The 13,098-nt window shown below is 47.7% G+C and overlaps 1 long non-coding RNA gene across 2 annotated transcripts in view; it reads right to left on the bottom strand.

The window, feature by feature from the left end:
• Window positions 1-12,270, bottom strand: part of LOC135177521 (uncharacterized) — a 140,683-nt gene extending 128,413 nt beyond the window's left edge. For both annotated transcript variants that reach the window (XR_010303087.1, XR_010303086.1), the window contains exon 1: window positions 12,140-12,270. This is a non-coding gene — a long non-coding RNA (uncharacterized LOC135177521). The remainder of the gene's footprint in view (window positions 1-12,139) is intronic.
• Between the last annotated feature and the right edge of the window lie 828 nt (window positions 12,271-13,098).

Below are 13,098 nucleotides of genomic sequence, written 5' to 3'. Positions count from 1 at the left end.
AAGCCCTGGTGCTCAGGCTCCCTGGGACAGAGGTCTGGGCTACCAAGTTGTCTAGTTGTCAACAAAAGCATATGTTGGGCTCCTCAGTTACTACTGCTGTTAGCCCCCCCACGGCAAGCTCTGCAGGTACTACTGCTGTCAGCTGCCCTGCTTGGTTCAGGATGTAGAAATAGCTGCTTAAAGCCCCTGAGCACTGATTGCAGGCAGTGAAGAATATTAAAGCAGACACTCATTACACTCTAAGAGGTAACAAAAATATCTTTGGAGTGGGAGAAGCAGTTTTGGTGACTTGACTGCTTTCAGTTTCTGCAGTGTCTTCAGAGCAGCCAGCAGACCTGTGACATGCATGGCCCATTCCATTTGTCACCTGGCCAGGACAAGAAGGAAGTGCTGTTTGCCTTGATTCATCACTGATCTCTTCACCCTGAAATGCAGCCAGGAGCACAAGCCCAGTTGTGTGCCAGATGCATCAGGGCATGATGGAGCTCCCAAGTAAGTGGTTGCCTATCTTGCAACTCTATCAGTCAGAGCTGACAGCTCTCAAAGCCAAGGGCTGCCTCCATTTCTGCAGATGTCTGAATTGCTCTTTGGAGCTATCCCATGCATATGTAGCACTGCAGCTCTTTCTCATCCCAGTGGTTTGATGTGCACACACTACACTTCCTACCTTATCCTCCAGTATTCTCAATAAGGAGAGCAGGGGTCTCAGTGCTATTTTAGCTACTGACTGCTATTTGGCTGTCAGGAAGGTTAGTCTGTAGACAGTGCTGGAATTACATATTAAACTCAGCTTTTCTCTTCAGTACAGTTCAGCCCCTAGCATTTTGAAGGAAGAGAAAGAGAAGTCAAGAGGGAAAGCCACTAAGATGTAGCTTTGGCAGCTTCTGCTGATGCTGTTAGCATACTGTAGTGTGCTTGTTTAGGGCACCAGCTGCTATGGTGCTAACTTTCGTCAGGTCACAGGACCTGTACCAGTTCATACCAACAGCTCCAGCTTTCATCATCTCTGGAGAACTTTCTTGTATTCCCTGCTGCCAGATGCACCCTAACATGTTCATTTCTTGCCATAACCCAGTTTTATTTTGCCTTGCAACACTTGCCCCCCACTCTTGCCATTGCTCACCTCTACTTACATGTTCCTCTGTCACACCATTTTAGAGTCTGCACTGGATGGTGGCTCATGGTGCCCACAACCTGAGCTTCAGCCTATGTGCTAGACTTTCACTGTGGCTTTTGGCTTCACCAGAACACTAACCCTCCCCCTAGTCTAAGAGTTCTGCAAGGGGTCACCAAAGCTAAGGGCTGCTTGGGAAAGAAGTCACTAGAAGTAAATCTAAGAGATTAAGGAAAATGCTCTAGGAACTGAGGTCAAGGTAATTCATAAGCAGTTCCAGACATGCATAGCTGTAGCTGAAAATGCTGCAGAGTTTATACCCATATTTCCAATGATCATACACTGAAGGTAATGTTAACTGCAGACAGTCACTCCAGCCGCTAACTTGATTCAAAATACAGTGGGAAAAGGTCACCTGTCAAAGCCAAAGTGATAAGAGAGCAGTTCCCATTTCAAAGAACACTACTGGCACAAGGCAACTGAAGCACAGGAATGGAGAACAGTCTAAAATCTGGATAATTCAGCACAGTACATGAGGAAGGATGGCAGTGACAAATGTGTCCATCACCATTTACGAGCAGTGAATGGGAGTTTGCTGGTTGTTAGAAGTGCATGGTTGTATTCTGAAGCCATTTTACATGGATTGGAAGCCCTGTTTAAACCTGACAGATCCTCTTCTGCAGCTCAAAAATCACCACAGCAGATAGCAAAGTCTCCATCAGTAAAGTATTTCAAGCAGTTTCTATCGCTTGCAGCAGGCAGTCATTAGAATTTCCTAGACCTAGGAAACAGCAAGTTCAACAGGTCCACCTTCCTACAGCAACCTCTGTAAAAGGTTTTGGATCTCTTTTCCTCATCAGTAATTTAGGCAAAGCCTCTCTCAAGGTTTCTGCCATTCATCAGACTGATGTACATTTTCATTACAAATCAGCTCTTAAAAGCCTAGAAGTCCTCATTTTTATGATAAACAAAACATTTCTTCAGCATGTTTAAGTGAAACTGCAGTATTCAGAGACCCGTCAGTATGGAATGACTTCTAGAATATTAATGGCATCCTACTTTTCAAATATTTAAAACTTTCCAAACTGACTTGCCCAAATTCTCTAAAAAAAGCAGATGATGTCTTTTTTCCTGTAGGATTCTGCAGTACAGGGCATTCCTGGAAAGGAGGAAACTAGAGCAGAAACAAGACAAAAAAACCAAAACATTTCGTTCTCCTTCGTTCAAGAGACTATGTTGGAATGGAAAGTTTGAGCTCCTTCTTACCTCTCCCAAGCTAGTTTGCTCAAACTGTCTTTGCACTCTGTAGTTATCTGGACTGTTTTCTGTATTTACCCTCAGCAGCTGGGGGTGAAACAGCTCAAGACAGTCTAGCTGATAGCAGCAAGAGCTTCTCAAAATCTCTTTTGGGGTTGTGCTGGAGAGCAGCCAGGAACTGCTGCTCTTGCATTGGTCTCCAAAGGGCAGCATTCATTCTGTAGTGGTGGAGCACAGCTAAACCACAGCTGCTGCTAAACCTCCTACAGAAACAAGGCAGCACACAGTTTAAAACAACCAAGCAAGGAACCACTGCAGCAAAGAAACAGGCTGTCTGCACACTTAAACTTGAAGAAAGCAGCACAGCAAGCCTTCACCAGTGCCTCACTGCAAGTATCACAAACCACTTCCAAGCTTCCTGCTGGATTAGGTCCTTCTAGGTGGTGCAAGTCTAGGACTTCTGTAAGAGAAAGCAGACTGCACCCTATGCTCTTGGCCACCCAGTTTGACAGCTGCAATGTCACCACTTGGTTTACAGACCATGGGGCCTGAAGACTGGACAGAGAATATTGTCCTCATCATTTCAACATGCATTGTCATTTCACCCACTCATCTGAAGTCAACATCTCCAAGGCCAAAAAATTCAGGGGAGCACACTGTAAGGAAGCTCTCCAGAAGCTTAAAGATGGCATTGATGGGCAAAGGTCTGTTGAACATTTGAGGATCTCAAGTCAAAAGCCTTTCCATATACTCTGCAAGCACAATGCTTGTTTCAAGCACACTGGTTCAAAGCTGGACACATGCAGTTGCTTGAGAAGGGATTACCCATCCTACACTTAGCTGTGTTGATAGCTACTTGAACAGCTCAAACCCTTCTCTGAGAAAGGGCTTTTGCAGTTTGTGGTCAAAGTACAGAATGTCCTGGGTAGGTCAGCAAGTTCTGGTGTTACCCACACTCCACACAGCCCTTGACCAAAGCCCGCAAGGGCACGAGGCTGCCGAGTGACTGCATCACTAAAATATGCCAACCCCTCTTACATCACAAGCTCCACACTGGGTCAAGCCAAGCAGGGTGACAGCAGCAGCAGCAAGACACTCACTTATTAGCTTACATTTAGTTTGACAAACCAACACATTCCTAAGTCTCTCATGGAACCCAAGCCCGCAAGATTCTGTGTGTATCCTTCCCCTGGAGTGCACTAAACACCTCTCCAGTCCTTTGTGTTTTCTAGGCACTTAGCAACCCCATCACCGTCAGCTCTTCGATGCCATGCCAAGGGCACAAGGTGATGATGAACACGAAGGCACATTTCTCAGCCTAAAGGCAGGAGAAACGCCAGCTAAGATCTCAGGCTGTGCTGGTTCACAGTTCTAGGAAGCCAGGGCAGTGGCACTGAGTAGCAAAGTTGCTGCAAAATTTGCTCAAATCACATTCATCTTACAAAAGTTGAAGAGTGATCCTGCAAACACTGCCTTAAAGGGACTGGTCAGAGTGCAAGTGAGCACAGCTAGGCTTTTAATACATGGCCTGGAGCTAACCAGTTAACATCTGTGCTGTGGACAATTTGTAGCATAGGAACAAAACCAGCAATCCACCTGAGGCAGATTGTTGCGAAGTGAGCTCAAGGAAAGCCAAAGAGACTGCTGAAGGTTGTGGCTTTACATCCATGGACACCTCAGAATGCTGGAGCACCTCTGACACTCATGGTCTGGGGGACACTGGAGCACTTGGCCACCACAGAGACTCTGCATGCTACACAGAACTGAGCAAACACAAGCCAAGATCAGTTAGTTGATGAGCGCTCTTACATCTGAAGAAACACAGTAGAAATTGCATCTACATTAACTTGTTTCCCTTCACCTTCTTCTGTAGGTCTTTATTTTTCTAGTGAGTGAGTTACAGACAGGTAATTGAAGGAGGTTGTTCCATGGTGTAAGCTGGCAGAGAACCACTGCAGGCACTGAAATCAGAACAATTTACATTCTCTGGACATCTTGAAGCACAGGTACAGTTCCAAAGCTGTGTAAATTGGGCACTGCTTGCAGACATGTTCATCTGACAGCACTAACACCTTGTCTGCCTCCAAGAGTGCCTGGACCTCCTGCACAGATACTCCTCAAACTTTATGTTCACGTATTAATAATTCTGGCAAAGTGCTTGCTCCTAACAGGTAGCAAGATAAGTGCCTTTGAAAGACACCTATGTTTGGCTCCTTCCAAAGGATGAAATTCAAACAAATCCCATTTCAGCACTATGGGACACCATTCCAGTGTCCTGCCAAACTACAGACTCAGCTCTTCAATGCAGTCAGGGAGATTTCATATCACAGAATTGTAAGGGGTAGAAGGGACCTCCAGAGATCATCCAGTTCAGCTCCCCTGACAGAGCAGGAGCACCCAGGAACACATCCAGGTGGGTTTGGAATGCCTCCAGAGAAAGAGACTCCACAACCTCTCTGGCTGTTGGGTATAGTGTAATATTAAATGCAGTGATTCTATAGAATTGTCTGACTGTGGTATAGCTATTGGAAATTGAAATTCTCAAGGTCACACGGGAAAAGATCACCTCTGTGGGAAGGTCAGCACTGGTCCTTCCCTCAAAATACAACTGCACACCAAACACCATAGAATGGGTTGGAAGGGAGCCTCTAAATATCCTGTCTTGGTTACACAGCTGTCAGGAACGCAATCAAGCACTAAAGCAGGAACCCTCCTGCTGGCCACAGCAAGGTGCTTGAGGTTATCAGTGAACATAAAGAGCTGCATTACCTTTTTCTCCAAGTACAAAATGCAATACAGTACAAGAGAGACCTTTCTACCTTCTTCAGATACCTGAACCCTCCCTCTTGTAGTTTTATGCTTTTCAAACATGCATTTCAAACATTATGAGCACATACGAATCCAGACCACAGTGGTTTCCTAATAGCGTAAACTTTATCAGCTTCCCAGACCCCTTAGACAGTCAGCAACATACAGCCTGGATGTCACTGAGGCTTACACACCAAAGTGAGAAACACTTGCACTAAAGGCAGCCCAGGCCAGCTGCCACCAAACAAATATGACTTTCATTACTGCCTTCAAGAGGCTGGGCTCACTTGCAAGAGGAGCACTGAGATCCCCTCTAGCCAAAGCTCTGAGCACAGAGGAGCTAAACTCATAGAAGAAAGGAGCAAGTGAGGGTTAAGATCGGAGTTTCAGAACCCTTTTTCCTGAAGTGATGCTGCAGCAAGTTATTTGTAAGGACACACGAGAGGCCATCCGGCAGTCTCCTGTGGAGGGAGTATGTGTCAGACATCTTTCAGATGTCTGGTCTGCCATCCTGCTTTGTCCTTCCTTCTACACCCTCCTGGCTATGACTGACAGAGCTCTGCCAAACCATCTGCGTGCCAGACTCCAGCCATGCCAAGCACAGCCACAGAAGGGCTGCAAGGTCTCAGCCCCTGTGCCAGGACACTGCTCCTCTGATCAGCTTCCTTCATCACCTGCTCCCTGGATTATTTTGTTCTCTTTCCTTTAAAGAATGCAAGGGAATCATAATGCAGCTCACAACTGGACCAAAGAACAATTCTCTTCTGGGAAACAGCGACTGTACTCTTTGGTACAAGAAACAAGGAGGAGCTGCGCATTGGAGAGAACTTTACCTATTTATCACAGCTTCAGTTTACTACAGGTCACAGACAGAAGACTGAGGGGGCTTAGTCATCTCTTGCCCAGTTAAGAAATTGGCCTTTCCAGGTGATAAAAAAGGATGTCTAGTCTACTAAAATTCCTGTAAGTTTTCACATTCACCTATACCTTGAGAAGTTTTTTCACTAAACCTCACCAACAGAAAACTAGTCACCAGATTAACCCAAAACATGTTCTGGAGCAAAAGCAAGAACAGCCACTTAAAGGCAAGGGTCACCTCAGGTGTCATTTGTCATGATGCCAAACCAAACACCACTGGGATACTCAGTAGGGGAAGCTCCCCATAGCTGAGCTGTGTGCTGTAAGGCAACACATGAGATACTTCAGAGAAGGGGACTGCAGACAGCATCTGTGATGGTATAAAGGGCCATTAGATACAACTGGCTGCAGACCAAATCAGTCACTTCAATACCCATATTACAACACCAGGTCTTTCTGAAGCCTCAAAAAGTCCCTCAGATCTTTTTCCTTATGAAGGCAGATGATGATCCTGGAGTCCTGTGCACACTGCTGGCATTTCCTCTCACGAGAGTAGAAGCTAACTGAAGCCTTTACTCGTTGTATTACTTAGCACTAAGCTGCCCTGACACAAGGAGGCAGCGAACGGAAAAGAGTGGCTCTGAAAACTCCATCATGAAGTGGACTCTTCTGGTCAAGAGCAAGCAGCAAAGTTCCCCAGCAATGACCAGTATTTTTACCCAACTTGTCATCCTGTGGTCATTCAGAGGTGAAGTTCCAGTCCTGCAGTCAGTGACTGGGACATGTCCTTTCCACAGCAACAATGTTCAGTCAGGAGGAGCTCCCTGGTGATTACTCACACGTCAGGAATCCCAAACATACATCTCTCAGTGACATGGATAAGGCATGGCATGATGCATTCAGCACAGATGAGTCAGCATATGCAGCAGCTAAAACCATCTATGGCAACTTCCTCCTGCTCATTAGGACCAATGCCAGGCAGTCTCAATAAACAGAAGCAAGGGGGGAAAAGCATTTGTGATACTTCACTACCTTGTCTCTCTCTCTGTTAAGCAAAGGTTTCTGCAGTTCATGCTGTCTACACAATACAATTTAAGCCTCAGGCACAGCCATTTCTTGAGGTTTTGGGGTTTATTTCCTTAAAATCACAGCTGCAATAATCCACCCCCGGAACGCTCCAAGTCCATTCTCCTACCTATCACTTAAAGAACAGCCTATTAAAGAAAGCTGCACGCACCAAGGGCTGATCTATCACAGTGTTTCACTACCAGTATTACTTCAATAAACTGCTATTAACCCTTCATCAAGCAGCTCCACATTAGCCACCCCTATGCAAACCACAAGGAATCAGCTGGTTCCGTTCACTGCGCTGCTCCTCTCAAGCACAGACACCTTAGGAAGATCAGTGCAGAACAAAGATTGTCCTTTCCAGGATCAAAGCCGCTCTTCACCATCTCCTCACCCTACGGTAGCAGTGTGTATTGCTCAAGCCAAGACAGAACGCCGTTTCAAAACTTCAAGCGACCAAACATTTACTTAAGGCTATGCCACATCAGCTGCTGTGCGTTTGGCCACGTGAACTCTGAAGCCAGCTTCAGTTTACCAACTGAATTCTATTTTAGGGTGTTTGGTAAGAGTTCTGTTTCAAAAGCACAATTTCCCATCAAAGTTTCACCGTAAACCATTCGTGCAAGTGTCAAACCGAGCAGCCGGACTGCCCAGGAGGGAATGTTTCTTTTAGTCACTGCTGTTACCAAGGCCCAGGGCTACACGTCGGGCTCTGTGTCAGCAAAGCAGCGACGCCTGACGTTGCCTGAACTAGCACCCACGCCGATTCGCACTGGAACAGCCTTTTCACCCCAAGTGCTTTTCTGAATCAGACCTGACACCGCATGCCAGACAGTCACCCGGCACAGCGAGCGGCCCCGGGCTGCGCGCAGCAGCAGCAGCTGAGCTCTGCCCAGGGCAGCCGCAGCCTGCTGCCCGCTCGTCCCGCGGCACGGAACAGGAGCACACCTCCAGCCCTCCCACACCAACGCTGGCTGCCCCCTCCAAGCTGCCTCTCCTGCTGACCCTGCTATGGCCAGAGCAACCGCCAGCAGGCCCTGGGAGCACCGGGCTTGAGAGCTTCAGACCGCCAAGCGAGAGCTTCTGCAGCTCCTCTGTCAGCGCACTTACTGCTGCAATGTTTGGGGTGGCTAAGAGCTCACTGCAGCCTGTCACACTGCTTGGCCACTCGCCTGGCTCCAGCTAAAGCACCTCAATGTAAAGGACTCCAACTAACACTTTCTAATTGAGTAAACCCGTAATCAATTAAAGCTTCTAGAATACCAGTACCACAGGCTGAAGTCCTCTCTAGAGGCAGCTCAGCAAGCCACAACAGCCTTCCCCTGGGGCATCTCCTTGCATTTCTCATCTCTGAGCAGACATGTTTTGCCCTTGGAGTAAGAGCAGAGGTCAGCAATTGTTTGGTCTTCCCTTCTGAGCCTGGCATGAAGACCAGCAATTAAGTCCATCTGAGAACAGATGGAGAGATAGGCAGAGGTCATCAGTTCATTAGCTCAGCTCTAGGAAAAAAGGCCTTTAAGGTGATCAGACTGCAGTAAGATGGATCCAGCTCGGTGCCTTGGAAAACGAGGCATAGATGTGAAGGGAAAGGAAGTGCAGCTGCTACTTCTAAGTGACAAGCAGTCATCCAACCATTACAGTTCTGCTTTTGTTCTTGCCAGTCCCTGACCAGTTCCAGTCCAGCACCCCAGCTGGAATATTGTATAGCAATGCATCCATGCTCTAGGGAGATGCCTGTTTGGGAGAACTTAAATAATCCTTTTAGGTTTTTCTTTTTGCTATCTGAGTGCTGATGATTTACAGATTGCACAGGAAGCCTGCTATCAGCCAAGGCATGACTGCACAACCAAGGAATCTCCATATTTCAGGGAAACGTGTAGGCCAGTTGCTGGAAAGTGTACAGATGTCCTCTGTGACTGCTCCAAGACTCAAGCAGAGGATGTTTTCCTGCGGGTGCTCCATTTCCCCCGGAACTCTGTCCTTATAAGCAGAAGCAGGGCTGGAGCGCCCGTGACGTGCGGCGTGCTCCCATGCATGCCTTCCCTGGGACTCACCAGCACTCCAGGCTGCTGCCCGGCCTCTGCCGAAAGGGAAGTCGCTAGAAATACCACACTAATACTTTCCACTGCGTGAGACCTTCAGCCCCGCATCCACAAAGGCTGACACCTCCGTGCGCAGAGCAGGGCGAGCACTGCCATAGCTCTGGGCCAGGAGGAAGAGTTGGCTTAATTGTGTTATGAGTTGACGTCTGCCCTGGTTTGAGTTAGAACAGAACTGATTCTGCTTGGTGCTTTCACAATATGGCTCAGCCTCAGTACCTGCCCTTTCTGCCCCTGACAGCAGCCCTCCAGACGGCGTCTGGCTCCAGCAGCGGCACCACTCTGTTGCTGGGTTGTTACCAAGGGCTGGTCTGCAGGCCAAGGTCGCTGCTAGGTCTTGTGTACTGCACTAGGGGTACAGAATGCAAAAGGCAAGGAGTTGTTGAAAGTTCAGGTGACCTGAAATTGACCAGCAAGGCTTTCCATGCCCTATATGCTATACTGGGTAAAAAGGTGAGGGATCACAAGCCTAAAGCTCTCCTCCTCAGTGGCCACAGCCTGAGGAGGACTCTATCTGCTCTGCCTTTGATCCCAACCCATGAGTTCCTGTCTGCTGTAGAGTCTAGGCTGGAACTTCTTCCACAGTATCAGCGGGGACAGTGACATAACTGCCATCAGCAGGGTTTGTATATATTTCATTTGGTTGCTATTTTCATTAAAGCAGTTTTAGTTTTCTTTCCCAATGACTAAGGCTCTCTTTTAATCCCTTTCTCTTTCCCTGTGGGAAGGGAGAGAGGTTAACAAAAAGCATCTGTCCCTTCAGTTGCAGGCCCAGCCCCAGCCCTGGACAAGGTCTCACTGAGAGTTCTGAACAGGCTCTGCCAGAGTCTAGGTGCCTCTGTAAGCTTTCCTGACCCCACTACACTTGGGGAAGGAAGAAAGCTCAGGATACACCCAGCAAGCAATTCATAATGTATAAATTACTTGCTAAAGCTTCTATCATGAAATCACAGATAAAGCTCCTCTCTCACAGTTAAACACATTTCACATCTGAATGCCAACTATGAATGAACTTGAAATCAAGAAGTAGCAAAGAATTATTTTGCTGACCTCCAAGCCTGTGTGCACAACATTATGCCTCATCATCTGTATGCCCTGTGTGTGCAAGATAAAGCCTAAAGCCTCAGCCAGGCCTTGTGAGGGAAGCATTCCAGCAGCTGTGTCCCCACACTGTTGGGACTCCCACTAGCACCTGCAGATCAGAGCAGCAGGGAACCCCAGCAAGAACCTTCTTTGCCTTTAAACCTGGGGTGTCACTTGCTAAACAATGCAAGTGTCAACCATATTATGACAAGTTCTCAGAGGGCATTTCTTGGGGAAAGGAGAGAGATGGACTTTCACCTTAGATCTAAAAGTTGAGAGAGCATCTATACATACATCAGACACTGAAGCCTGGCCAGGTCTGTTGCAGAGCTCTGCCTCATCCTGCACTTCGACTTAAAGAGGTGCTATGATTGTCTTCATGCCTTTAAGCAGGAAAGAACGAACTAAAAGGAAAAGATCATGCACCATCTAGTCCAAAATATAGTCCAGAGCAACTATGTAACTGCCAGAAAACACAAGGGCAAAGTGTTAAACGGGGAGGATTGTTTAGCAGCAACATCACTGGGTATTAGGCCTGCTCCTCCATCAGGAGGTTCCTTCAGGCTGCATGCTGAAGGGACCACACAACAGCAGGCCACATGCAGGGACACAGCAGCCTCTGCAGCCTTCTTGTAGATTCTGATGGAGGAGGGGACAAGCTAGTGGCAGCAAACCTGAAAGCAAGGGACAATTCCAACAGAGCACTGGTTAGAGAAAAGCCAGGTCAGGCTGCTCCAGGTCATGTGGCACGTGAGAGGTCACTGGGCATCCACCCCCCAGACCCACAGAGGTCACAGACTTGCCCCTGGACTGCTTCCCTCTTCATCTTTCCTGATGCACAGTCCATGAGGGTTTCAGTGCATTCACCTCTCTGTGCCCTTCTGAAGCAAGAACCACCCTGCTCCAATGCCATTCAGTGCACCTCCCTGTGCAGTCTCTTCTATTAGTGGATCACAGCTGCAAGGGTTCATGACAAGTGGACCTGCCCAAGGCTGTGAAGTGTTTCTGTTTCCTTCACTTAGCACAAGCATACTTGAGTGAGGAGAGCCTTGGAGGAAGCAAACCAACACCTCTCCAGAGGCAGCCATTCTGCTCCACTACACAACTGCACTGGAACATCCCAGGCAGCAGATCGCACCAGAGAGTCCTGGAAATACAGCTGCCCCTGGGAAACCAAGCTGATAAAAGACTCATGATAAAGACCCTAAAACAAAAACCCATCAGCAATTAACACTGAGATTCAGGTTGCTCCTACAAAGAGCCAAAAATGTTCCTTGTATTTTAAGTACCAATTCCCAGCAGCTTGCTGCACACCTGTCGATGCACAGCTTCACCTTCAGACAGCAACAGGCTCCAAAGCCTGTGGCCACAGTCTTACCCATTAAAAAAAATACATATTAAGTAGTTTGCCTTCCTTCTCCCACCAAGGCCACGTTTAAACCAGGACTGGGATTCCTCACCCCAGAAGGCTGCCTAGAAAATCAAATGCCAGCCTTCAGCTGTGCTGAGCCCCAGCAGGGTGCAGAGCAGAGCCTGACCAAGTTGTGCCTGCAGGCAGTACCAGGTGAGAGGGCTGCTCCCAGATCACTACATGTGCGATCTGAACTGCACGTGTAAGACACACAGCCTGCAGTCACTGCAGCCCAGCTCCAGCACAGCAGAACAAGAGCCCCATGGCTTTCCTCAAAAGCTAGGCTCTACTCAGTTACTTAAGCTCATATTCCTCTACTTCCACACCCAAATCCACCTCCCTCCTACCACAATCACGTAACAAACGTTCCAAACCCAGGGCACACAAGGGATGAGCAAGGCACCTCCAGCCCAAGTGAAAGAATGAAGTTTTTCCACTCACCATGCGCTGTACAGTAGGACCTTAGAAGACAAAGATGTTACTGGAAACTTCCAGATGCAGCTAAGCTTCCTCCTTCCCCAGGACTAAGGTCCTGTTCAGCTTACTCAGCCAGCCCCTCTCCTAAGTACTGACTGCCCTCACTGCTAAAGAAGGCAAAAACCTCTCCCTTTAAGTACCTCATCCACACCTGCACCCATCAGGCTCTGCTCCCTCGTGCCCACCCCAGCAATCACATTAGCCAGCTGGGCTACTTCAGGGCTCACCACTCAGCCTTTCCCTTCCCACTCACTGATGCACAACACCTGTGCAGCAGCCAGCCACAAACACTGTGTCAGGGGCACCTCAAGTCTCCAGTATAAATTAACTCCTGCCTTTTCTGGCTTTGGTATGAAAACTACTCTCAAATCAGACAACAGTTTCTCCCTGTTGTGACTTTTGTCCTATTCATTTGCCTGTTATGTCTGTGCAAAGATATAATTTGCCACTGGTTTATCCCAGTTAATGGAAATGGGGATCAAAGCAGTCAGAGACAAACTGAGAACATGTGGGAGAGGATTTGTCTCCTATGTCCCTGACACAGCAGAGAGCATGAGCAGTGAGTATAGGACCATGGAGTGCAGTTAAGATGTCATTCATGCCAGCAAAGCTCTCTTAAGACACAGCCTCTGTAGTGTCTTGGTGTTTGCAGGACACATAGTGCAGCAGGGACAGCAGCAGATCCCAGTGGTGCAGTGAAGTCTGTAACAGCAGCATGTTCTCTTCTTCCCTGCAATCAGTCTCACACAGATCTATGACTTTATTTTCTTGAACACTACCATAAAAGCATGGCATCAAGCAATCCATATAAGTAAGATGAACAAGAGCTTTGGCTATCTGCTGCTGTATGTTCTGTATGTATCTGCTGCCTAAGATAGTGATAAGCACAAGCAGGTGTTTTTAATATTGATGATTATGCCACA

Source organism: Pogoniulus pusillus, chromosome 1, assembly GCF_015220805.1.
Source record: "Pogoniulus pusillus isolate bPogPus1 chromosome 1, bPogPus1.pri, whole genome shotgun sequence".
Classification (NCBI taxonomy): domain Eukaryota; kingdom Metazoa; phylum Chordata; class Aves; order Piciformes; family Lybiidae; genus Pogoniulus; species Pogoniulus pusillus.
The sequence above is the reverse complement of the archived record's forward strand: the minus strand, read 5'-3'. Positions and strand labels throughout refer to the sequence as shown.